The sequence below is a fragment of the Phalacrocorax carbo genome, chromosome 2 (genome assembly GCF_963921805.1).
Source record: "Phalacrocorax carbo chromosome 2, bPhaCar2.1, whole genome shotgun sequence".
Lineage (NCBI taxonomy): Eukaryota > Metazoa > Chordata > Aves > Suliformes > Phalacrocoracidae > Phalacrocorax > Phalacrocorax carbo.
This window is the reverse complement of record NC_087514.1, coordinates 116,783,309-116,808,250: the sequence shown is the minus strand read 5'-3', so window position 1 is coordinate 116,808,250 and position 24,942 is coordinate 116,783,309. Positions and strand designations below refer to the sequence as shown.

The window sequence follows — 24,942 nt, the reverse complement described above, 5'->3', positions numbered from 1 at the left end:
AACTAGATTAAGAAATTGTTGTCATGAAAAATTGAAGATTATAATAATAGGCATTATTATCCTGTTTACTACATGCTGCTAATATAGAGAGATTTAGATTTCTCCTGAGGAATGGTTTGATGTATATTTGTTTTCAATTAAATTTGCATATGCTGCTTTAAAAAGAGGGATACTCTATTTATCTCTTTATTTGCTTTCACTGAGGAGGGAATAAAAGTTCCATACTTCTCCCCCTTTGCTGCATCACTGCAGGAGAGCCCTGTATTGTGTATCATAAAGAGACTGGGAAGCTGGGTAATTAATCATGAGCTTTTATGTAACAGAAAGTTTAAAATTCATTAGCTTTATATCAGAGTGAGTGTTATGAGGGAGAACATGTTGTGAATGAGAGGGAGAGCCTTATAATTAAGGAAGTGTGTAAATAATAATGAAAGTCATTAGTGCCATTCAGTTTGTAAGAATGTCATAATGTAATTGGAGCATTAAAGTGAAATTTGCGATGACAAACATTAACGATACAAAAGAGAGAAAATGTGGTTATCTTTAGTTTGACAGATAATGTCAGCTTTCTTGCAAGGCCCAGATGGTGCACAGGAAAATGTTATGAACAGTTTGATTTTAATATTTTTGTGATGTGATATTTGGGAATACAATGTCACAAACACACAAGGAGGCTTGCATTCGTGAACCAATAGTGCCTTGCAGAGTACACAGTCCAATGCTGAGCGACCGAAGCAATAGATAGGGAAGTCTTGTCATGGATGCAAGATCGTTGTTGCAATAAAGGTGAGGTGTGGTGTAGCACAGTATTATGAGGCTGTTAAGTTCTCTCTCTCTCTCTCTCTCTGGATATGCACTTTGATTCTTTCTTTCCTTAAAAAAAAAAATAAAGAAGGGAGGGGGAGGGAGAAAAGGAAGAAAATGATTTAACAATTATGCAGGAAATTATATGATGCTAAAATTGTACCATGTTCTGCTCTTTCAATGAAGGGACTTTCTACAGTATTGAGCATTGCAAGGGCTATAATTTTAGGGTGTGAAAAAATGTAGATTCCAAACAAAGGAAAATTTAAATATGTCTAGAGGATAAGGCAAGGCGAAACAAAAAGAAGGGAGCTGGAGAAATTTTGGGGGAACTGTATTATTTTAAGAGTAGTAACTGAGAAATAACTATGCTTAAGACTTTAAGACATGATAGGTCCAAGACCTCAAAGTGCTGGAAGCTTAACTATCTGTCTTTGTGTTCTGTCCATGAAGTATAGCGATATTGCCCCCATCACTTCGTGTTGAATCGACCTAATTTTTTTATAGGCCGCCATTCGTTCTTTGCTGTCTGTTTTCTGCAGCCCACTAGCCAACACAAAAGTTGACTCCACAGTGTTCAAAAGAAACACTGCAAATTGCTAAACTGTTGCTAATCAAACTCATATTCTGCTAAGAGTCCTAGGAAATGAGCAGTGGTCCCAAATGAGTGAAACTGGAGAGGTGAGGGTGTGCTGGAAAGCAGTACGCTCTGCTCACAGGTACAGGGGCACATGCTAAGGCTGTAATGGCAGTCAGACGGGGGAATACAGAGCCCGTTGGGCCAGTGCAACATAGCAATCCCCCATGCCTTAACAAAGGATTACCTCAGTAGGATTTTAACACATAGCTCCTCGACAGACTTCTAAGACTCCTCAATCGCATGACAACGGCCACATTTTTGCTAGTTTTATCACCACTGAAAGAACTGGAGAGGGTTTTCAAAGGACACGTAGCAGGAATTATTCTCTGCTTACTGTAGGGCTGCTGCTACTCTTGGGGTTTTTGGGTAGGACAGTCTAAAGTAGAGTCACAGTGACTATGCTAAATTATGGTTACGCCTGTGCCTTTTCTGGTCATTGCTATTTAGCATAAACAAAACTAACGCGATGATATATAAGCTGTAAAAACAGGCTGTCAGATATACTGCCTCTAAGAGTTTGTAGAGGGCTGGTTTTGGAAAGCATGACTTCGCACAGGTTGGGGGGTTTGGTGTTTGGTTTTTTTTCAGATTGCTCCTGTTCTCTGGCACATCTGCACACTGTTTTGCACATAAAGCATGATGTAGCCTTAAAGGGGGCAACCACTCTATGTCACATGGATTGTGAAGGGAACTGATCTGCCAGCAAATTACCTCACGCTCTTAACACCCACTGTTGTGGGGGGGGTCTCCTCATCTCCTCTTGAGCAGCATTCATGACCACTGTTTGTTGTTTGCAGCTTCTCTAACTGAACAGGTTAATAAAGCTGGGGGTTGGTGGGTGTAAGCACAGATGGTCACAGCTTTACAGAGTAAGAACTAGCCTTTCCTTTCTTTAGTGCAATTCCAACCTTTATACACCAATTTGTGTATAGATTACAGATTTTGGGAATTAGTCTGTGATCCAGCAGGTTCATCCTTGTTTAGGTAAGACATATTTTTCATAGGCTTCTCTTTTAATTATTTCTACTACAACAGTGTTTAAGATGTGACTATCCATAGTACTGGGGGTCCAATCTTGAAGCCATTATACAGTTTTTAGCCTGTTTAGACTCAAACAATATCTCTATTAACTTGAGTGGGAGTGACCTTAGCAAAGATAAAGCCCAACCTTCTTCTACAAGTAGACTGTGGATTGGGGATCCTAAAAGAGCAATATTTTCAGAGCCTTTTTATAGTGATGTACTGAACTCCATCACTTCACGTTTATGGTCCTGAGTTACCAACCCAGCCTTGCAGCTGCATCCGCAGGAGGTCTGAGGTGGGAGCAGCTGTATAGAATTCAAGGCCGGTACCACTCTCTCTGGGAGGTCCCCATTGGCTTCTTCTATATTATAGTTCAAATACAAGTCAACATTTAGGTATTGTGGGTGGCAAGGAAGCTTGAAGTCCTAGTGTTATATGTCTGTGTTCTGCTCACTGGAGGCCGGTGCTGTGGCTTGCTGGCCAGTGTGAGCCTCAGAGCATTCTGCAGTGAGGTAGGGTGGGCTGCAGGAAAGCAATACATCCAACTTACACAGATGCTGCGGTCAGGATCCCTTCTAGAGATTCTGATGGGAGAAGTTAAACATTATTCTTAAAAAAAATTAAAGGAAAACTGGAAAATGGTGTCAGGTTGAAGAATATCAACATACTGGTATGGTATCAAGTTATTTGTGAAAAAATACCTGCAGGGTAGATCTGGGCCTGATGTCAATGGGAGCCTTCTCTTAAAATGTTATGTTCAAAACATGCATTTTAGAGAAGACTAGAGGTTTCTAGAAGCAAAAGTTAAGAGGGTAGTATCTTCAGGGGAATTTCAAGGGGAGAAACTGGCAGTTGGAGAGTACTCTGGGTTACAGGGGCTGATTGGCAAGTCTTTTCTTCACCTCCAGATCATTTGCCAACTTGAGTCTCTAAGTTTTCATATGGTATTCAATCTAAGCAGTGACACTGCCTATTGAACAGGCAATGCATTGAGTTGCATCTATGTGCCCTGAACGAAACATTGAACAGAGATGTGCTGGATATTGCCAAGGCCCAGACTCCTCCCTGCATGAAATAAATAGCTGAACTGAAATACCTCAGTCTGTATGATTGCTCTCTGTCCACTTACAGCTGGGATGATGGTCTTTTCTAAAATAGACTGGTGTTGCTTTTGAGTGTTAAAACAAGCCTACAACTACAGAACAATGGTTTACTGCTATTCTTAATATTGCTATGGCAGGTTTTCTAGAAGGTCTCGAGATTGTTGCTTTTTTTTCTCTTTTTTTCCCCTCTCTATCATTTCCTAGATCCACTTGCTCACCCAAGAAGTGGACTAGTGCCCTGGCTTCCCTTCTGCCAGGATACCTTAAGGACAGATGTAGGTCTAGGTGTGGTTTAGCAGGGGGAGAGGCACCATGTACTTTTGAAAGCCTGTACTACCCACATCTTATTGTGGTAGTTGAAAATTGTCACCAAAGCTTGTCTGCTCTCTAGGTGTGCTGGGAGGAACGCTATGCTTTTATACTTTGCTTTAGACAAAGGGCTGCAGTAATAGCTTTTCTTGGTGAGATCTTGATGGGAAACTGCTTTGTGCTCGTGAAGTTGTTTGTGATTCTTACGGCTCCGACGCCAAGGACTGAAAGTACCTTCCTGCAGATGCTGTGTTTGTCATATGTCTCCTTAGAGCCACTCATACTTGTGAGCCAAGCAGTTCCTGGGCTCTTACGTGACCCTGAGCCACTGGATTATTAAAGATCATAAATCCTATTGAAAGACTTCAGAATTTCCTCAGCCTGATTTCTTCCCTACAGTACTCTAATATGTGTAGGTAGTGCCCATTCCCCACAATGAATCACAGACCTCAAGATAAACAACTCATTGCATTCCCTGCTTGGGACTCTCCCTCCTCCTCTTTTTTCTCACCATTTTCTCCCTGGCCCATCCTAACACCACAGCTCACAACATTCTTGCTGACTCTCTCTTCTTACTGCTCTTTCTCTTACTCAACACTGCTTGTTTTGTCTCTTTGCCCTAACGCGCACGCTGCACATATATATTATGAAAAACACCACGATGCTAATTTCTACATCAGAGATGTGCTTCTGTCCAGGGCAACTGAGTGCTGCCCGCTGCCTGAATTTCTCAACCTGTCATAGCTCTTTGAATGTTGTCTGCAGTACGACTGAGTCAGAAGGGTACCGGGATTAGCCCTCTGTGTGGCCTTTGGCTTGCTTTTGATCATCCTTTCTGAGCTGCCAGCCTCCTTTAGCCCATGAAACAGTCCGCTGTCCCTTCAACACTGTGACCTGAAAGGCCCGCGGTCCTCCTGCCTATCAACAAAAATTAAGGAAAAGGCTACAAGAGGAGAGACCATTTGCACCAATGCTAGCGGTGGAAGCTAGAGTTCGAATTCCTGCTCATTTTCTTTTGAGAGTCACAGCTGAGCAGGAACTGCAGCTTCTGGTCTTTGGGGGGATCAGACAACTTTTTTTTTTGTGGGGTGAGGAGCTCCACACTGGAATATCCTTTTCAAGATACACAGATATGGCACAACAAACACTTTGGTATTTCTAAAATCAACTAAGAGGGGATTTGAAATGTCAAACACAAAGAAATGATGCTTTGCTTTTAGCAGGAAAAATATACCTTCCTCAGCCCCTCTAGCAACAGATTATATTTTTAAAGCGTTGTTCATTGGTCTTCCTCCAAAGAGAGAGTCTTAGATTTAAGTACCTGATCTTAATCCTAATGAAGTCTATCACAAAATTCTCACTGACTTCAGTGGGAATAGCATAAAGCTGCTTTTTTTTTTTTTTTTTATCAAATCTGAGCTACCAATACAAGCCGTATGCAAATTGCTTTGTTAATTTTCCTTTACTTGTGATGTTTTAGCTGGAATAAATATTTCATCTCTTCTTGAGAAGTGTTTGAAACTAGAGCAATTTGGCTATATTTACATATTGTAAAGTGCCATTTTAAATAGAAGTGCAGTATTTTTAAGTCCATCTGCAAATTATGCATCATTAATTTGTAACACTTAGGACATGAAAATGGGAAAAAAAGTTTAAAAATAAAAAAAACTAAGACTGATCTCTTTTACAGAAGATTATGATAAAATACACCAACAGTTAGCTTATCATACTGTTATGCCTCAATCAGAATCATTCCATAACTCCAAAACACAATAGACTTTACATGCTAGCTTTGTTTCACTGAAAAATGACTCGAGGCAGGAGAAATGTGCAACCAGTCATGAAAGCTTTTACTAATGTATTAAGTAACACTGCATGCCTTCTCTTACAGGAATCCTCTGTGATTGCAGAACTGCGTGAAGCTCGGTATGTTCGTCTGACATCACATACTTCCAATCCGATGTCGGTTTTTGAGAGCCCACTAAGGTTTTCTTAATTTCTAAGTGAAATTAAGACAACATAGCTAGAAAGTGTGCTTGCAGTAAGTAATATAATCTGTTGTCATGCTTCGAAAATATCCTGAGCTGAAGGGTTTGGTGTTGCCTATTGGAATTTTGTGTACCTATAGTGCGCGTATGCTCCCGTGCTGTAGGGTGGTCCTACTGCGCCAGTGCACTTTGCAAGACCACAGCCTAGAAAGCATGTGCTGGGGGTTAATGAAATGCTTTATTCCAGAAAGTATTTGGAGAAGTAGGTCTTGTGTCTTTTTTTTTTTTCCCCCAATTACCTCTGAAGTCTGGCTACACAACAGATGGAAAAAGGTGTCCGAGGTCTGAAGAGTTTATCAAATTCTGCCTCTGCTTAAACACACAGCTTCTGCTGACTTCCATGAGCCTTAAGTGGACAGTTACCCCTGTGCATGTTTACAAATCAGCAGCAGATTTACAGGCAGCAGCAAACCACCCCCGTGGTTCCCCACCTCTTAGCTATTGTGATAGTGCAACGATTGTGATTTTCCTTTCTGCACAGAAAAGTCCTCAAGAGGGGATGTGGGAGCATATTCCGTTAGATTCACATCTGACTGAGGTCTGAGGTGGCTTCCCAACAAAGGGCAGCAATTTCACCTCTTTGCACATGCTGTGTTTGATGCTGCTCACCATTCTGTGCTGAAATACTAGCTTGTGTGATACTGGGGTGGTACTGGGATTTTTTTCCTGAGTATTTCCTTCGCTGTTGCTGTAGCTGGCATCTTTTAGCATTTGGTAACTTGCCCCAAGCACGTCCTGCCACACAGGAGAGAGTAGAGTGAAATGCCAGAACTACAGCTTGGATGAATTTTTACCTACTTACAGATCTGACGTACAGCTTCAACCCTTCCCCCTCTGAAGTCACTCCCGTATCCCAACAGTGGGAGACAAGCCGTGCACACGTGGCTGTTTCACATGGTCACTGTGTCCAGTGGCTGGGGTAAGGATTGAAACATTCATCCCACTCACCCCCTCTCCTAAGCCGGCAGGTGAGTTGCAAGCTGTCTAGTGAAGGCATGAGTGACTAGTGCTTTCATGCCCCGATGCAGCCTGCATCCCCACCCTTAGCCGGGTAGCCTACTTGGGAGGGAAGGGATGATATGCAGCAGTGAGGTGAGGTCTGTGGCATTTCAGTGCATGTTCAAACTAGTTTTGATAGCCATTTTGGAAAATAAAGTTGGGTCCATGGCGGAGATGGCTGAAAGAAACACTTCAGAAACAAAGAATTGGTCCTTTCCCCCATTGCCAGCTGTAGCACACGCTTCAGCGTAGTGCCATTTATAGCCTTTCTGCCAGTCGTTTTGCTTTCAGATGCAACTTGTAGCGCACAGTGTGGGGGTATGTTAAGTAATGAAATCAAAAGTAGCTGGAGCCACACACGACCATCCGAGGAGTACGCCCCATCAGGAGGTGCATTAGCAGAACAGGTTTTGGTGTGCCTGGCTGAATGCCTCTGATCACTTGAGGCACGCACCAGGAGCCTGCTAATGCACACCCTGTTGAGGTTCATTGCTGGCTGTATTCTTCCAGACTCATTCCAGTCAGCGGTCCCTGGTAAAAGCAGGTGTTCGCTTCTGAGGGGGAAGAGGGATTCCAGGGGTGCCAGGATAATACCCACTACAGCACACTTTACCCCCCAAAACCTTCTGTATATTTGTCTGTGTTTGACTGACACACGAGTTCTTCTACATTCATTAATTGTTGCGAACTGTCTTTTGTAACAAGGACTTTCTGAAAGTATGTAATGAAAGGAGTGCATTTTTAACTGTGTATTTTAAATAAGAATTGTCTGTGGGAGTTGGGTTATTTGCATCACTGCAGACAGAAACGATCACTATATTTCATAGGACCTTGCTGCTTTGTACTTATCGAGTGTTTATTTTTCATCTATAGGATTACTAATTGCAGCTAGTACCAGACGCTTCTGTCTCCTTTCAGGTTATTGTAGCAGAGGGCATTGTACCAGATGCATGGTTATTCACAGAGCATGCATTTCCAGCAGCTGAATTGCTGGATCCGCTCTAAATGATCTATGGCAATTACGTTTGGCGTTGTACAGCTATAATTTTACTGCATATTAATAGCCACCTAGCAAAGAGGTAAATGCCCTTTCCTCGGCTGGGTGCAGAATGAATGCCTGGATGTATTCAATTGGGTAAAACAAGGCTCGGTTTTTAAATGGATAGCGGGGGTTTTATGTATTGGAAATGCGTTTACTGGTGAAATGTCTGTTTCCCTCTGCCTTGATGGTGTGCAGCGAGGCTCCTGGAGAAATATCGTCAAGCCAGATCCTAGATGGAGACATGCTGGGAAGGGGGAGGGAGGGGGAAGGGGATCATGTGCCCCATTTTAAGTGGCTCATCTGCTACCACCCAAAATCTGCTGCGGTCTTTTTTGGGGGTATTTCTTTTTTTTTTTTTTTTTTTTACCCCTTTCAGCAGCTCGCCCGATCAGTGTGGATGCTGTCAGGTTTCACCAGCAAAAATAATAATTAAAACCACCCTCCCCAGACCTTCTCTAAAGCTGTCCTCTGGAGTCAAGCGCCCATTTTCTTCCCTTTTTTTTTTTTTTTTTGGGGGGGGGGGTGGGGGGGGAGGTTGGGGCCGGCGGGGTGTGGGTGGAAGCAAATAACAAGGAATCGGAGGAGATTAACGAGCTTTCTCTTTATTAGCGCCGCTCGGGTGCTTTGTCTCTGCTCCCGGCTGGGGATGGGCTGACGGGGAGGGCTTGGCGGGTGGGGGGAGGCAGTGCGACTGGAGGGGCCGGCGTGCAGGAAGCCACACGCAGGGCCGGACGGACAGACGGACAGCCTTAGCCACCCCACACACAGAGAGCTCCTCGCCCCGGCCCGGCCGCGCAGACAGCGAGCGGCGTGTGTCTGCCTGCGTGGGGCGGGGAAGGAAGGGGGGGGCGTCGGGCGCACGCAATGGCGGCGGAGCCCCCGGCTCCCGTCAGGCGGCCCGTGGCGCGGCCGAGCCGGGACGAGCCGCAGTAGCGGCGCTGAGCGCAGCGAGCGCGGAGCCGGCGAGGAGCGACACGAAACGCGCCGCTGTCTCCGGTCCGAGGCGCACCACGCTGCGTGGGCGGGGAGAGAGAGAGAGAAAGGGAGAGGGAGAGACTCACAGACAGACAGTACAGCCGGGGAGCGCGGCAGATAAAGGCGAGAGGACAGGCAGAGAGGGAGAGGAGCGAGCGGGGATCCGGTCAGGCGCCGAGGGAGACCCAGGACAGGCAGCGCCAGAGGCAGGGCAGGCGACGGCAGCCCGGCGGAGGAGCGGGGCGACGCCAGCGCAGCGGGGCGAGGGGAGCCGAGCCGAGCCGGCCTGAGGCGGGAGGCGGGCGGCGGCACCGCGGCCACCGCGCCCGGCCACCACCGCGCCGCGGCGGCGGATCTCCTCCCGCGGAGGAGGGCGGAGGCGGAGGAAGAGACCATGTCTTTCAGGAAGACAGGCACTGTACTGTAACAGCAGCGTATCTGCAGCAAAATAAACAAACCAGCCAACAACAACAACAAAAAAAAAAACCAAACAAACAAACAAAAATAACCCGAGCCACCAAGACGCTGGGGGCAGATCCCGTTTTCAGGCAAGGTAAAAAAAATATATTAAAAAATGGAAAAAGGAAAAAAAAAAAAAAACAAACCAAAACCAAAAAAGCCAAAGCAGAATCTTTGTGTAGCGTGATGTTCTTTGTTGTTGCGATTTTTTTTTTTTTCCTTCCAGCGTGTGTCTTCTGTCATTTCGTTGGAGTCATTCGCCCCCATCCCCCCCTCCCCCTCCCCGTGATCTTTTAATTTTTGAGGTCAGGGCGGCTCGAGCATGTGGAGCGGAGGGAGAGGGGAAATAGGAGCTGTGCATGGAGCCGGGGCTTGCGTTTGTTACATGCGATGTGCAATTATTTATAGCAACTGCAGGATTCCGACTCTTAAGATGTGGTATTTACCGGAGGGGGGAGGGGAAAGAAAGAGAAAAAAAAAAAAAAAAAAAAGGGAAAAAAGGCTGTCGTTGATAGTGTAGCGGGGCAGGATGGTATCGGTGCCGGAGCCGGAGCCTCGCACGGGATCCCGGAGCGGCGGGGCGGAGGTGCTGCCAGCCAGGTACGGCACCGAGGGCTTGCCGCGGTTCCCGGCGCGGTCGGTGGGGCCGCCTGCCCCCGCGGAGGAGGGCGGAGGGAGGGCGGCGGCGCCTTCGCGACGTTCCCGCCGTTGGCGGCCGGTGGGTGCCTGAGGGGCCTCGCGCGGGAGCCCTGCGGCCGCCCCCGGCTCTGGGCGCGGCCGTGGGTCGGGCCGGGCCGGGCCGGGCCGGGCCGGGGGGCGGCGGCGGCGAGGCGGCCGGAGGTCGGCCTGCGGGCGGCGGCCGTCCCCGCGCCTCGGAGCCGGTGTCCGGGGAGCGGGCTGAGGCTGGGGGAGGCGATCGCCAAGCGGGGGAAGCTGCGGGAGGGGATCGCCCTCTGCCCTGCCGTCGCTGTAGCTAAAATGTATCAAACCGTAAAGAAAAAACAACCAACTTTTACTCGCTGATTTGTGAACAACATCGAGGGATACGCTTTAAAAAGCCGTGCTTCGCCGGAGGGAAAGCCCGGGCTCGTTTGACTGGCATTGTTCTGAAGGGTGGCGGTCTGGCGATTGAGGTTGACTTGATGCTTCCTCAGCGTGTCTTGCTTTGCGTGCAGTGAAGGAGGGTCGCAGCCCAGGAGTTGCAGCCATATGGTTCGGTACGCTAGCCGTCTCTTTTCGTAAAAATTAGTTAATGTGACTCCGCTTAGTGTAATTCTGCTTACTCGTGTGTGCCTTTCAACGATATCGCCTGTAGATCTAACCAAGACGTGCCCATCCAAGTGCAGCCATTGCGCAGTCTTGTTTAACTGTTTTTATTACTTTTTTTTTTTTTTTTCCCCGCATTCGTTTGCCTTTTCAGCCAGCGGGGGGAAACACAGTCAAATTTCGGGTGATTTTTCCCTTGCTAGGTGTGTCTTTGCGCTTCCGCTCTCCCTCCCGTCTTTGCCCTTCCAGGTGTGTGCGGTTTTTGCTTAAATTCATCCCGCTGTCGTGTGACATTGCTGTAAATGTGCCGAGAGGGGAAACAAAGGCATTAAAGAGCAGCACAAGTGTTTTGTTGATCACCTGTTTGACTTCTCTACCATCGCGCTGAGCTAGATGCATGCCTGGTGTGCGTTCTTCTAAATGGCATATGTAAATTTGAGGCAAGTACAAAGCCATTGAAGCTGAGGGTGATGGGGAGGGGAGAAAAAAATACTGTAAACTGACCTGCAACTTTTCAGTCGCATAATTTAACTGCACGCTGATTTTTGTTTTAGCAGTCATCGTCACGGATCGAGGCAAGTTTGTGCGCACAATTAGGTTTGCAGATTGCTAATCTCGCACTGACTTTGCCTCTCAGTTCCCAGCTGGGCATGGTTACCTTGAGAGCTGTGGTATCAGCACTGTCAGAGCATGCTCCGGTGGGGAGATCGGGTGTGTTCTATTTTTAATACTATTTAATGAAGATGCTTCTCACTCTGCAATATATGAAGCATAATGGAAGAGCAGAGCGATGATTGGTTATGGATACTGGAAAAGGAAAAATGCAAAGGTAAAAACGGAAATCCCGCAAATATTTTTATTAGATTAATGAAAGAAAACATAGTCGTGCAGAAAGGTGATCGATTAGCTGGTTTTAAATTGAGCTGTTTTGTGGTGTCTGAGATGATTTTTAAGAAGAAAAATCTTTTAAAAAGTTACATGAAGCAAACTGTAGATAGGAAATGATTTCATGCTGTTGATAAATCTGACTGTACTTGGATAAGTTTAAGTTGAAGAAGAATATTCCATTTTAATGTTTTTCTAATGTTGAAATGTCTTACAATGGAGTAGTGCTGAGGAACATCTTAAAAGTATTTATTTTCTTCTTGTGCTAACCATTTTTAATGATTAACTATTTATGTTCTCATTGGTAGCCTCCTGAAGCAGGAGTTTTGAATTTTTATTCCTTGCAGTTAAGAGTTAATTCAGTTGGTATTAAAAATCATTGTTGCATGTAATGCTCGCAGAATACAAGCAGCTGTAAACCGCCTGTGATATATGTGTAAAGGAAAAGACCTATAGATAACTACAGTGTACGGTGCTGTGCAAGATGCATGTAGATACTCTTGAAAAACTGCCTTGTTTAGTTCGTGTATCTGTAGTCAGAAATGCATTTATTAGCTATTTGCAACAATCTATGCACTCAAAATCATAGCGAGAAACTCACCATCATTAAAGAGATCTTCTATAAAATAACTGTATTTTCTCTCTGTTGCCTACAGTTTTACAGGATGGTGGTCTAAGAAATGGCTGAGTACCCCTCCTGCAAAATCCTTTTTCAGGCGATTATTCTTCTGCTATGTGCTAGTCCTTTTGACTGCCCCAGGGCTAAGTGTGCAAGTGAGGGTCGCTCAGATGAGCGTTGCGCTGCATCGTATCCTTGGAGGAAAAATTATGTAAGGAATGTATAAGGACTGTAGAGGAAACACAATATGATTTGTAACACAGGTGTAATGATAGATCTCAGAAAGCGATAAGAACAGTGCAACAGTCGCTTTGAAACTTTATCCTGCTGGAGAAAAACTGTGGGCCAAATCATATCTTCCTGGTGGTGCTGCCTTTCCAGTGGGCTTTACTGGGGTTATTTGCATGATACCAGTGAAGTGGACTTGGCCTGATAAATCACTTGAATTAAACAGGATTTCTGGTACTACATAAAGGAAACCTAAGAAGTTTTAAAATCTGCTGTGCTCTTGGCTTCCTCCCAGGTTATGATTTTTAACAGCTAACTTTAAACTTGGAATGAATGGGGCAGGGGGAAAAGTGCACTATAATTCTAGGATGGCTTACTTATAGTCTGCCTTTCCTCCTGTAGGCATTGCTCTCACTACAGTCAGTGGGAGCTTTAAATTTGGGGAAGTGCATCCAGGGTTTGGTTCAATGGTTTTATCAGTGCTAAAGACAGACGCAGGGACAAATCTTCAGCAGCCTTAAATTGATGTAGTGCCACTGGTTTTAAGAACAGTATAGATTTACACCAGCTGGTGATACGCCCCCTCTGCTTCTAACATACAGGATCTGTAACTTGCATTGAGTGGTATTATCAATTTTGATGGCTTTAATTTCAGGGTAGGAAAATTATTTTGGCAGATTGGCAAATCCTTGTTTATAGGGGCTGCTCACAACTGAGTGGCTTGATCCAGTGAGTGCTCCCAGCTCAATTTGTTTCCTCAGTTGTAAAGAGCATTTGTAACTTAGGTGATTATTTAAAGGAAATGCTATTTGTGTGAAGTAATCTATTTTAAAAAATATAATTAAATATTGGCCAGTTGAGAACTAATGTAACTGTAGTGCAATAAACTTGCAAAATCCGTTTGTCCCCTGCTCATTCATTTATTAAATTTGAAGTCGGTATTAATGTTCTCAGCAGGTAGTAAGTCAAGCAAACAGGTCACTTTTTCTTCTAGCAGATTGAAACATTCAACAAACAAGTAATACATGGCAAAGGCTCTGTACGTTCCGGTGGGAGCATTTGATTCTGAAGACTTGAAAGTACTGTGTATGAACATCTCTGTATCTATGTGGTAAAATGTGTTTCTAGGTTTGATGGCAAACTGCAATCCAGGTAAGTAGGATTTTCCCCATTTTGAGGCTGGGTAAATTCAATTGCAGATAAATTATGCAAACCATGTGAGGTCATGCATCTGGTTTTTGACAGCCATCAAAGGACAGCTTCTCCAGTCTTATGCGGGTCACTCATGGGTGAGAAGGATCCCTGATTAATTGCTGATATTTGTTTTGTTTTCTAATTTTTCCACTTCATACATGAAATGGCAACTTTCAGGAACGTGTAGATGTAAATAAATTTACATGTTTACAACTATTACAAATATTTCATTTTCACATAATTTAATGATAAAACCTTCTGGCAAGGAAATACCTTCAGAAAAAGTGCGAGGTATGACCCATGTCTGGTCTTGGGTGTGGTAGGGGTTTTTTTGAAATATATTAAATGTGCCTATAAATTCAGGTAGATATACTGGTTACTGTTCGTGGACAGGATTTGTTTTTCTTGGGTCCTTGTTTAAGAAGGACACTTAAACCTCTGTCATAACAACAGCCACCATGGCTTGTGTGAGTATGCCAGTGTGTGCGCACACACAACTTATTGGGAAAATAAAAAAGGAGTTATACTCTAAAACTACAATACTTTGTTTTAATTAAGACTCATTTTTTGATCAATCACATCTGTGATGGGTTCTTGCCAAGTAAGTCTGAATTTGTCAGGGAAGGTCCAGGCCACTTAGTTATAGGACTTAAGAGCTAAGCTGCTCATCCTTTCCTTAGACGTTTGAAGTGAACTCCAGTTTCAGATTCATGTTATATCATACATGGTTTTACAGCAGGTAAACTTGATGATGCATTGCCAATGACACTCTGTAAGAGTGCTCCCTGTATAGAGGTCTCTTATGTTTTTCTTTAGCTTATCTTAATTTATAAGAGTACATAAATAATTTATATTAATACTTAATGTGCGGCATATGCAATCCAAAGTTATGAATTGCATTAATTCCAGGGGAACGGTATTGGAGCTCTGTGTTGCCTCTAGGGAAAAAGCCCCCGAGCAAAGACTTTCGTAATGCCTTCCAACAATTGCCCTCTTCTACCTGTTAATAACGTTGCCAATATTTACTACTGTTTCATTTTTTACTGTTGTGGTTTCCAGGCTTTCAGGTAATCTGTCATCAGCACACTTCTTTATGGTTCTTTGGCAAAAGGAGTAGCAGGAAAGGTCTCCTTTCAGTCAAATTTATCGATTTCTAATCATATGGTGAGATCTTTAAACCACTGTAGATCATTCCAGATACCTAATGCAGTAATAAGCTCGTATATGAAAATGTTACATAACTTCCCCCTCCCCTGCACCTAAATTCCCTGTTACTAAGAGGAAGAAGCGGACTAGATATGGGGAGAAATACAGAGAAAAAAGGAGTTAACAAAATAGCATATTTTACAGGAGCGAGTTCATAAGGGCTATTTAGATTAAGTAATTGCTACTGCAATAAACATGGTAAAAAATACTAGACAGTCCATAGGTTTCTTTGTTAGCGTTGAAGAAGCTATGAAGTGTGAGAGAATGATAATGTCATACAGCATGACTTAGCTGAAAAGCAGAAGGCATAGTTAGGCAGTGACAGCTGGGAATTTGAAATTTATGATGCAGATATCCAATGTCTTTCTGAAGCAGGGGGTTTAGGGTATTTTCTAGTCCCTGGCAATATGGAGTCAGTGACAACGTAAGAGTGTTCTGAGGGCAGATGTGTTCGTGTAGCATATGTTGAAGTATGTAAGGTGAGAAGTATGTTTTTATAAGTGAAAGAAAATGTTTTTCACAGGGAAACTGGGACACTTCTAAGTTTCTGCAAATCAGATGTCTGCTCTTGATCTTCTCAGGCCAAGAGTCGCAGTTAACAAGAATACCATGAGAAAGCAAAGTCCTATGAAAAGTATTCTTGTATTTTAATGCTTTCTAGTATATTTCTCATTTAGTCTTAGGTAATACTAACTATTATTTATTTATGAGCTGTTTATACAGCATCTGTCTTAAAACTATGGAAGCTTAGTAACATCCTCCAAATGATAAAGCTGCCTCTTTTCCTAAATTGGATGCCTTCAAGCTTTTGAGTCAAAGGAAAGCTTAAATGGTCAGCAGGATTGTGTTAAAAAAGTCAGCCAGAAAAAAAAAACCCGACAAACCAAACAACTCCCCCTACATACCTTCCCCCTCTGTTAAATACTGATTTTTATTTCTCAAAGTTTTCATCTTCTGTTTGGAATCTGTGCTAAAACATAAAAATCAAATATGTATGAATCCATATGGCTTCTGAAATTTCATCCCCATTTTAATGGCCACACAGCAGTGATATGTACTGGATTCATAAAATCATCAGAGCTGGTTTTCTATTCTAGGAATTGAATTCTGTCCTCAAAAGCATGCCTGAACAACTAATAATTTTGTCATTAATTAATCTTGTTGCAGTGTTTGTATTGCCTGATGAGTTGACGTCTCCTTGTGCCTTCAATACAGAAAACATTTTGTGAATTTTCATTATATCACTAAACATGAGAGTCAGGTTGTGGCACTTCTCTTCATGGGAAGTGCATGCATCTTGGTTTTTGGTGACTTGCAGAGCTTCTCATGGTGTAATGCTTTACTTATTGTGAAGGAAGTTATCACAATTTGTTCCTCAGTAAAAAGAGGCTTTTTGGTTGAATGAAGCTAATGCGGATAAACTGCAGCGATTAGAAGCATGTTGTAAATACAATTAAATTGTGCAGTTAAACACTCCATGCTAATTAATATTGAGTTCAATGGGCAGTTTTACTGGGGAGCAGACTGGTGTTGATGCTCTTATGTGAAATAGGTACAGCATGATGTTCTGGAGAATGCGCCCACTTTGTGCTTTTGGGGTGTTTGTGCTGTGGAACTCAATTTGAAATGCTTTGCCTTCAGTTGCACGAAAGTAAATAATAAATTGCGGTGGCTCAAACTAAACTTTAAGGTTTTTCCATTCTTCAAGTGTCTGTTCCATTTCCAAATACATTGCCATTGGCATAACATTTAGAATCATTTGAATGAGCTTGCTTAATGTATTATGAAGTATTTGTCATGGAGTCAGAAATGTTTATGGTGTCATAAAAGCTTTAGGAGAAACACATCAAATAAATTGGTCCACTCTAAAGGCCCGCTACAGATTTTAATGTGAGCCCGGGAAATGCCTGATAGCTTTATAATTTGTGTACTTTATAAGCCGTGAAATCTGAAGTGAGGAGTTCTGACTTCCACGCTTTTGGGTTTTGTTCCTTTAAGAAAAATTCAAAGCTTTCTCCTACCAATAAAAAAAAAAGGAAAATTGCGAACATAGATCTAAAAGGAAAGCATAATAAGTAACTTGGGGCATCTTGAAGTGCTGTATTTCATAATACATACTACCATGAAGAAAATTATAAAAAACCCATTTTTGATTCAAGTACGACTTTTTGGGAACCTGTAATTCATAGAAAACAAGTCTAATTAAATTGGAAAATGCACTGTATTTACCAGCTTTATGTATTTTAATATGCTTTTCTACTGTGATATAGCAATCTGTCCTACATCTGAGCAGCAAAATGGAGTGGTCTCTAGTGACAAGAACTGTGGCAAGGAACATAAGAATCCTGTTAGATACTGAAGACAATGAATTATTACTGATGGATAATGTAACACTTGTTTAGTTTGTGTACTGATGAAAATGACTGCATTTGAAAGAAGTCCTTGAATGACCTGCTTCTTGAAGTAACCATCTCGAAAATCAGAGGCTGAGATAAGGGAGTGGTGGGGTAAGGGGTGTAATGGAGGATAGCAGCAGTAGTACTGCATATAATGTGAAATCGGGTTATGGGGTATCAGAATTAGAAGGACAGCAAAGGAAAGGAGGACTTTCAGGAGATGTTCCCTGAAGATGAAGTAATTGGATTTTTGGATCATCCAGAGGGAAAAAATATAGATGTGTAGCCTCTTTTCAGTATAATTTGTTTTCTGATTTAAAAATAAGAAATAAAATAATGATAAATATAATAATAAAAATCCTTATACATGTGATGTGTCTTTGCATGGAGGTTCAGGACAAAGTGAGTATTCCACTGCAATCGCACTTCATCTCCTCAAATCTGAAGTTATAGGAATTGTAAATGATCTGCGTCTTCTGAATTTTGCTGTTGTTGAATCGCTCCTCTCCGCCACCTACTTGGCAGGACGGAAAGAAAGATGATGAACTTGTTGCCAAAGTCTGAGGGCAGCTATATGGCAGCATGCATTAGGATGATGCTTCTTAGTCTAGCTTAATGTCAGTGCGTGAAGTGGGTGGGTGAGTCCTGGGGAGTCATGCAGGATCATGGGCTCTATAGTATGTAGCCAGCTCTTCAGTGAGATTAAATTGGTTTCTATTTTAGTAGCTCTTGTCTCGGCATGCCAGTAACCTCATAAATTAGTGAGGTATTTACTGAAATGGCATGACGTGCCCTGTGACTGCATAAATTCACACTTTCCTGTAAAGGGCTGTATATTAATGGAGAAGGATCAGTAGAAAAGATCAGATAGACACACAAATCTTGATGCAGCATTTTGGCTGCCTGTGGTTATGCTACCGGTAACCTTACAGCCATACTTGTGGGGCTGTGGTTTGTGCAAACACCCTGTCCACTCATTCTTTCGTCGTGATCATTTCCGCAATGCGGGAGGAAGATGCGGCAAGCACCTACCTCTTTCAAAGCCCACATATTTCTTTGATGTGTTTGTTACTCCTCAGGGTTGTGTGTTTGTTTTTTTTTTTTGTTTTGTTTTTTTTTTTCCCTGGGAAGAACAGAGAACATAATTTGTACTTGTGAAGGCTAATTGTAATTTTTCCTCTAAAGATCATCTCTTAGAGAGCTGTATGTTCACAGAATTACTGCTTTTTTTCTGCATTACATTCATGTTCAGTGTCCAGTAATGAAAGTAAAAATGTAGATTCTTTTGACACCTATTCCTGTTTGTGTTTAATAATGTACACTTGTGTCACATCTTTATTTATGTTGTCAGGCACTTCAAAGCCACCTGTAATAAAATTGCATCAGCATAAGAGCATGTCAGAAAACAAAACAGTTAAATATTGACACTTCTTAACAAAACATTTTATTGATTAAACAGCACAATTTCCATATGTGGAAAACGGAAATCAGTTCTGGTTACTTCAGTACTTCGAGAGCAACTGCAGTAATAGCTGATTCTTTGGCTTGCCTAAAAAATGACAGCAGACTGAGCAATTCAGTTGTGTATTATGAGCGAATTCTATAGTACGGGAATGTGTTTGCCAGATTTACATTGACTCAAGATCAGGAGGAGCATAAGTGACCCAAGTACTTCTGATGCGTCATTAAGTGTTCCTCTGGAATGTATCATTTATTACCTCTACTCAGTAGTTGGAATGAGGCTGGGAGATGATGGTGTAACATACCAGTGCTCCTCAGGCCATCAGCTGCATGTACAAGCAATTTCAATGTCTAGTCAATGCCAGACAGATGATTTTAATAAAAGGAATTCAAAGGCTCTGTTTTTGACCTCTGATGGTTTGGGTCCAGTAACTTGAGGTGCTGTTGTTAAGCATTGTAAAATTGGAAGATGGAGATCACTTTAAGTAGCTTTACAACTTCAACAGAGACAATTAAAATTATGGAGGGGAGCTAATGTTACATTCTTCTGGCAACAGCAGGGTACGTGAACTAAAGCACACAGAAGTTAAGAGGCTTCCCGCATCTTTAGGTGTAGCGTACAGACAAGGGATCTTACTTAAAACTACCCGTTGCCCTGACTTAAAGATTGCTGAAAGCGCAAGAAGTCAATCATCAGAGGAATTCACTGCACTCCTAGTATAAGCGCTTGTCTTGTTTTGTTTCCTGATATATGTATTTCAAGCAGTCTCTAGCATTTATGGCTCTACCTCTTTCCTGGCTGTTTCCACACGTGCATCAGTTGTCTCTGTTCTGCTCCTTACATCGTCTGATCATTGTTCATACTGGGCCTTTGCCTTTAGAAGTAGTGCCCCTTGTGTGAGCTTCCCTTTGTTAAACTGACCCTCCTGACTTTTCTTGGTTTTTCATAATTCGCTCACATTTCTCAGCCTCTGTCTACGTCAGTTGCTTGCCCGTGTTTGAAATAGCTGAAAACTTTGATTTATTTTTCATACAATAGTGCACTTTAAAAATAATGTAATTCTGTAGATATTTGGACAGTCAATTTGTAATAGAATGTGTTACATAAAGCGTACTATCCTCATGCAAAATATGCCAGTTCCCAGATCTTTTGGACTTTGTTTTGGTATCTCTTAAGGAGGGTGTGCCAAAACAGCTCTGATTGCATCAGTGAAACAAAAGGTTTTGTGGTAGAATCTAGAAGACCTTGTGTTTTTGAACTTCTTCATGTATACAGCTCATATCAGTGTACCTGGGTTCCTTTGGGGCCTCCTTTTGAAATCAGTAGCTCCATAGAATCACATGTATGTTTGCTCCTGGAAATTGTTGTGTCCTGAACTCTCATCTATTTATGTAGATTTTTTTTTTCTTGGATTAGTAATATTTTCAATAAATTTCATATTTGTCAGTTGCTTAGAAAATAAAGGGTAATGGAAATGACATAAAATTAAATGCCTTTGACTGTGTTTATTGCCAAAGACTTTGCATGTTGGTTCTCTGACCTTTCAGCTGGATGCTGTCTGTGGTGTGAGCAGGAGATCCCAACAGGTAGTGTAGCACTTAACTGTATCCAAGGTAATGCATCAACTGTGTTACTGGGTGTGCAGTGAAAAGAGGAAAGATGGATGGAGTTCTTACATGGAGAATTATTTTGTATTTCATGTCTGTACACTAGTTTGGTGAGCTTGGAAACTTCTCTGAAGCTGAAGGTTACACACTGTTCTCGTAACATTGATTATAATGATTGTGTAGCCACAGATCCTGGTCAAAAGTGGAGGAGACTGATTGGTTGTAAAGATAGCCATAAGACATCTGGCTGTCTTCATTTGAGGACCTATACTAAATACATAATCCGTTTTTGTGAAATGCATATATAGAAGCTCCTGTAAAGACAGGGAAGTAAAAACTGTTGGCTGAAATTTCTCACTAAAGTGGAAGATTGATGTGTTTGAAGGAGCATGGTTTCCTGCCATCATCTGAAAGCTGAAACTCTATTTTTCCTGGAAATCTAATCTTTTTTCTCTACATTTTGTTTGGTGGTGGTTTTTTTTAGCCTCCATTCATTGTTGCTGAGATATAGCAGGAGAAGCACCTGTATTCAGCTGCCAATTATGGATTTAATTCAGTTATTTGTTTTTCAGTAATTTGATTGCCATTAGTGCCTAGTTCACTAATTGCCCGCTGTGCTCTGTCAGTTTATTATGAAAGTAACATTCCGAGTATTCTGAAACCTAATAAAGAAATGATGGCAGCAGTCTGAACAGATGATGTATAATAGTTATATTGACGGACAGTCAGCTCAGTCAGCAATAGTTATGATGGACAGTCAGCTCAGTTATCTCTCGAGCAGCACTGAAATGAAGAAATCTCTCACCGGTTAAAGACAAAGTTCTGTGTTTTGTGGAGTCGTTCCATGTTTTAGAGGGACGTTATACAAATAAATCGTTTATTCCGCAAAAGATGGTGTCAATCCTCTCCTCAGTGTACTTGGTGATAATTGAATTCTTGAGTTCAGTTGTTTGCGAAGGAGTTGATTTGTGATTTTTTTTTTTTTTTTTAAAAAAGCACGCGTGTAAATGTGTTTAGTAGCACAGACTTGGAATGTGGCAAGATGGGCTTGTTTTCTCAGTTGACTGAAGGAAAGCTCTTGCTTTTGACTTAATTCTCTAGTCTTAATCCTTGCAAATAAAGGCAAATGTTAGTCCATATAACCCTATTGCTGCAACTCAGAGAATATGCAGCCTCATTGTTTCTGCGGCAGGAAACTGGTATGGCTGGAAGACCCTTCCGAAATATTTGTGCATCCATGTATTTTTGTAGTCTCTTAAGTTTAAGGTACAATATTTGTATTTCTGAGTAAAACTAAGTTGCAGTGTCTCCCAAATGACTGTATTATCAGTCTGGTGCTAAACTGCTTTCCCATTGCAGTGGATAGGAGAACATCTAGATGGCATTTGGAAGATAGATGGGCAAAACACATGTTTTCAGCTTTCTGCTAAATTCAGACATTAGAACAGGTGACTTCCTCTTATGTGGTAAAGGAAGCTGCTCTAAAAGTAATGTTGCTTTGTGTTCTTCAGCCAACCAGAATCACTGTAGATGCAAAATGCAGAATGACAATCCCTACTCTTGTGCTCACTGATGCCAGCTAAATGAAAAGACCCTTTATTTATTGAAGATTTTTTTTTTCCTGGCATTCCAGTAAAGACAAGATGTCTTTAAGGTTAAGATGAAGAGGATGACACTGGGCTAATACCATTACCAAGAATGAGAGTACATGGCTCTGTAGGAGAGCTTCTTCCACTGATGCCTAGCTGTGAAGTGTGTGTATGGGGAAAAAGTCCGGCAGTGGTAATGGGCCAGTGGAGACTTGTTCCCTTCTGTCCTGCACAGGCTATAGGTGAGATAGTCATAAAATGCCTGTTTACTTCAGGAAACAAAAGGACACCCATTTATAAATTGGCTAACTAGTCTGCCAAGAGAGAGGATGCATTCGCTGAGTCACTAGCAGAAAAACAGGGCTACTGCCTTTTAAAGAGTATTTTGTGGTAGAGACAGTGAAATACTGTGACAGTTTTCTTTTGTTTTGTTTTTCAGGAAGGGGACAGATTTTCAGTACTTCCAAATGCTAGTCTGAAGTTATTTGGATGATTTTGTGTTATTCTTTTCCAGTGAGGCTTTTAAAAATATTTGTCTTAAAAAGTATCTGCAATTTCAAATGCTACAGACAGTATCAGTTGCCGAGCTGTATGCCGTACCAATATCCTCACGAAAAAGAGCTTTCCCAAAAAATGCATTTATCTGTCTTTCCTTTTTGGAAAATGGGTATGTTGTGAGCGAGTAACATGAAACAGTTTGAAGAGGGGAATGGTCTACCATGAGTCAGTAACTTGGAGACAGACATTCACGCAATAGAAATCCTTATTGTTTGTGTTTTGGGTTGTTTTTTTGTTGTTGTTTTTCTTCTTCCTAACGTTCTCCAGCACTGAATTTCCCTTCCTCACATTCACCTTTGAGAAGTGTGGATGTCTCCCAGGAAGGAGAATAGGTAGCCAGCCATCTCTCCTCAGTGTGAAACTTTTTAACAAAGATCAGTTGGGGAGTGAATAGAGAATGAAAAACAAAACAAAAGGAATTATTTTTAGACAAAAAAAATTCATCAGTTGCACTCCCCAATGAAAAGTAAGCTGTCCAACCACTAACTGTGGTGATCTGAAGTATGTCTGTACAATATGTTGGCGGTCGAGCTATGTGGTAGACAGTGAGGATAAAACCTGTGGTATACATGAATATTTCTGGCAAGGCTTTGAAAAGCACTGGAGTGAATTCTAGCTCAGGTAATGAAAGCAGACTTGAAATGAAATTGAGCTGATTGTCCTTACTGATTGCCTTATTCAGTTTGCATTGATACTCTATAGCATACTCTAATGGGTGTACAGCTGATGTACTCAAGCTTCAAGATACCCCAGAGAAACACTCCTCCTGTGTAAGTGAAGGAGGGGAAGACGTTCTGAGAAGTGTAGGCACTGCTCATCAGGCTAGTGGAAGAAATATGAAGAATAGTAGTCCCCTTTCAATACTGCGTTTGCTGTAAATAACTAAAATGTCGTCACTTTAGTATTTAGATGCTGATACAGCTACCTGTTTTTCCCTCAGTGTTATGATGAAGGCTTGCATGCTGCTTATTTCTCAGTTCATTTCTCTTAGGAAATAAATCTGAGCCATTATTACAAATTACTTGTAAGTGCTATTTCAGTCTAATTAGATTTATAACAAAATAGATCCTGTAGACAGAATATTGCATAAATAAAAGCATTTCTCTCGCTCTTTCAATTTCCTACCTACTATCTTTAGTAGTAGTTCTTAAAACAGTTTGATCCAGAGGCTACAGTTAATTGTAATCTGCTTCAGGAGGTCATACAAAAGAAGCATGGAAGGTTTTCTCCAATTATTATTACTATTGTTCAAAATGCTGACCTTCTAGGTTTTCTGTTACGTGTCCTGTACGGACATAATTTTTAAAAAATATCCTTACAGTTTTGTTAGTGGCTTGTTTTCATATACACACATTCCCTACCTGCCACAAAAGCGCCTGTGTTTAAAGGGGGCACTGAAGAATGGAAGATGCTGGAGAATGATGGCCATGTAACTGCCTGGGGAAGGGGATGCTGCTTACCCTTCTAGCTCTTGTTTTGACCAACTTCATTACTCATTTAACCTCTGTATTCCTCAGTGTCCTCATCTGGAAGGAAATACTCTTTGTTTGGGGTTTTGTTTGTTGTTTTGTTTTGATTTTGTTTCTGGTTTTTTTTTGTTTGTTTGGGGTTTTTTTTTTTGTACTTCTATTCCCTGAATGTGTGTGTTGTCCTTAATTATAGATTGTGATATTTTAGAATATTTTGTAATAAAGCGGCACTATATACGCTTTGCCTCTGTTGCGCTAATATTGGCATATAAAATCAAGTTGTGGTACCTTTGGAACTTAGCTCAGTAACAGGTATTATTTCTGTGTAGTCCTTCAGTCCCCAGCAAATATGAAGACCTCTTGCTTTCCTGTTGCTGCTGTTACTCTCTGCTGTCAGTGTTGGGTATTATTGCCTTTATTTAGTGATTCTTTTCCAGACAAATCATGCAATAACATGTTTCTGGTAGTTTTAGCAGGTGATAGAATAGGTGAAGATAGATGGAGAATTTGAACAAGTACAAGATAAACAGAATTTGAAAAATAAAATCACCATATGTTAAAAAAAAGTCACAACCATGTTAAAATTTAAGAGTTTTAGCACCTGAGGCACAGCTTGAAAGAATTGATAAGTTTCAGCTGGTGTATTTTATATTCTAAGTCTAGAAATACGTGCTTATGTAGAGCACACATTCAGGGTTAGCCCTTGCCAGGATAGTTTTTCAAACAATCGTGGTGTTTTATTTGTCTGGTTGGTTGGGGGTTATCTTGGGTGTTTTGTGTTTTGGTTTTTTTTAAAAAAAAAAACAACCCTGATGATAATGTACAAGTAAAAAGAATGCATCCACAAATGCCAGATTTAAGTGTTGCACACAGCTTTCACTTAAGTAGGTAGATTTTTTTTTTTTTAATTTATTTTGCAGGACAAAACATTTTGAGGGGGAAGCTTTTGAAAAATTTAAAGTAGGCATGATCTGTTTTGTTAGAGGCATGTGAATTCCCTTCTTGTGCCTTTGTCTTCGCTTTGTGTAGGCCATTCAGAAAAGGTCATCCCCCTTCAATAA

At 41.8% G+C, this 24,942-nt stretch overlaps 1 protein-coding gene across 12 annotated transcripts in view; it reads left to right on the top strand.

Moving 5' to 3' along the window:
* Positions 1-24,942, top strand: part of ARPP21 (cAMP regulated phosphoprotein 21) — a 203,046-nt gene that overhangs the window by 51,252 nt on the left and 126,852 nt on the right. For 3 of the 12 annotated variants that reach the window (XM_064443979.1, XM_064443980.1, XM_064443972.1), the window contains exon 1: positions 8,814-9,496. The exons of 1 other annotated variant lie outside the window; for it this stretch is intronic. The gene's annotated coding sequence lies outside the window, so the exon portion shown is untranslated. Of the gene's footprint in view, positions 1-8,813; positions 9,497-9,523; positions 10,003-10,098; positions 10,121-10,234; positions 10,620-11,167; positions 11,498-24,942 lie in introns of those variants that run through there. 8 more of the 12 variants (XM_064443982.1, XM_064443984.1, XM_064443983.1 and 5 more) reach the window with 6 other exon arrangements.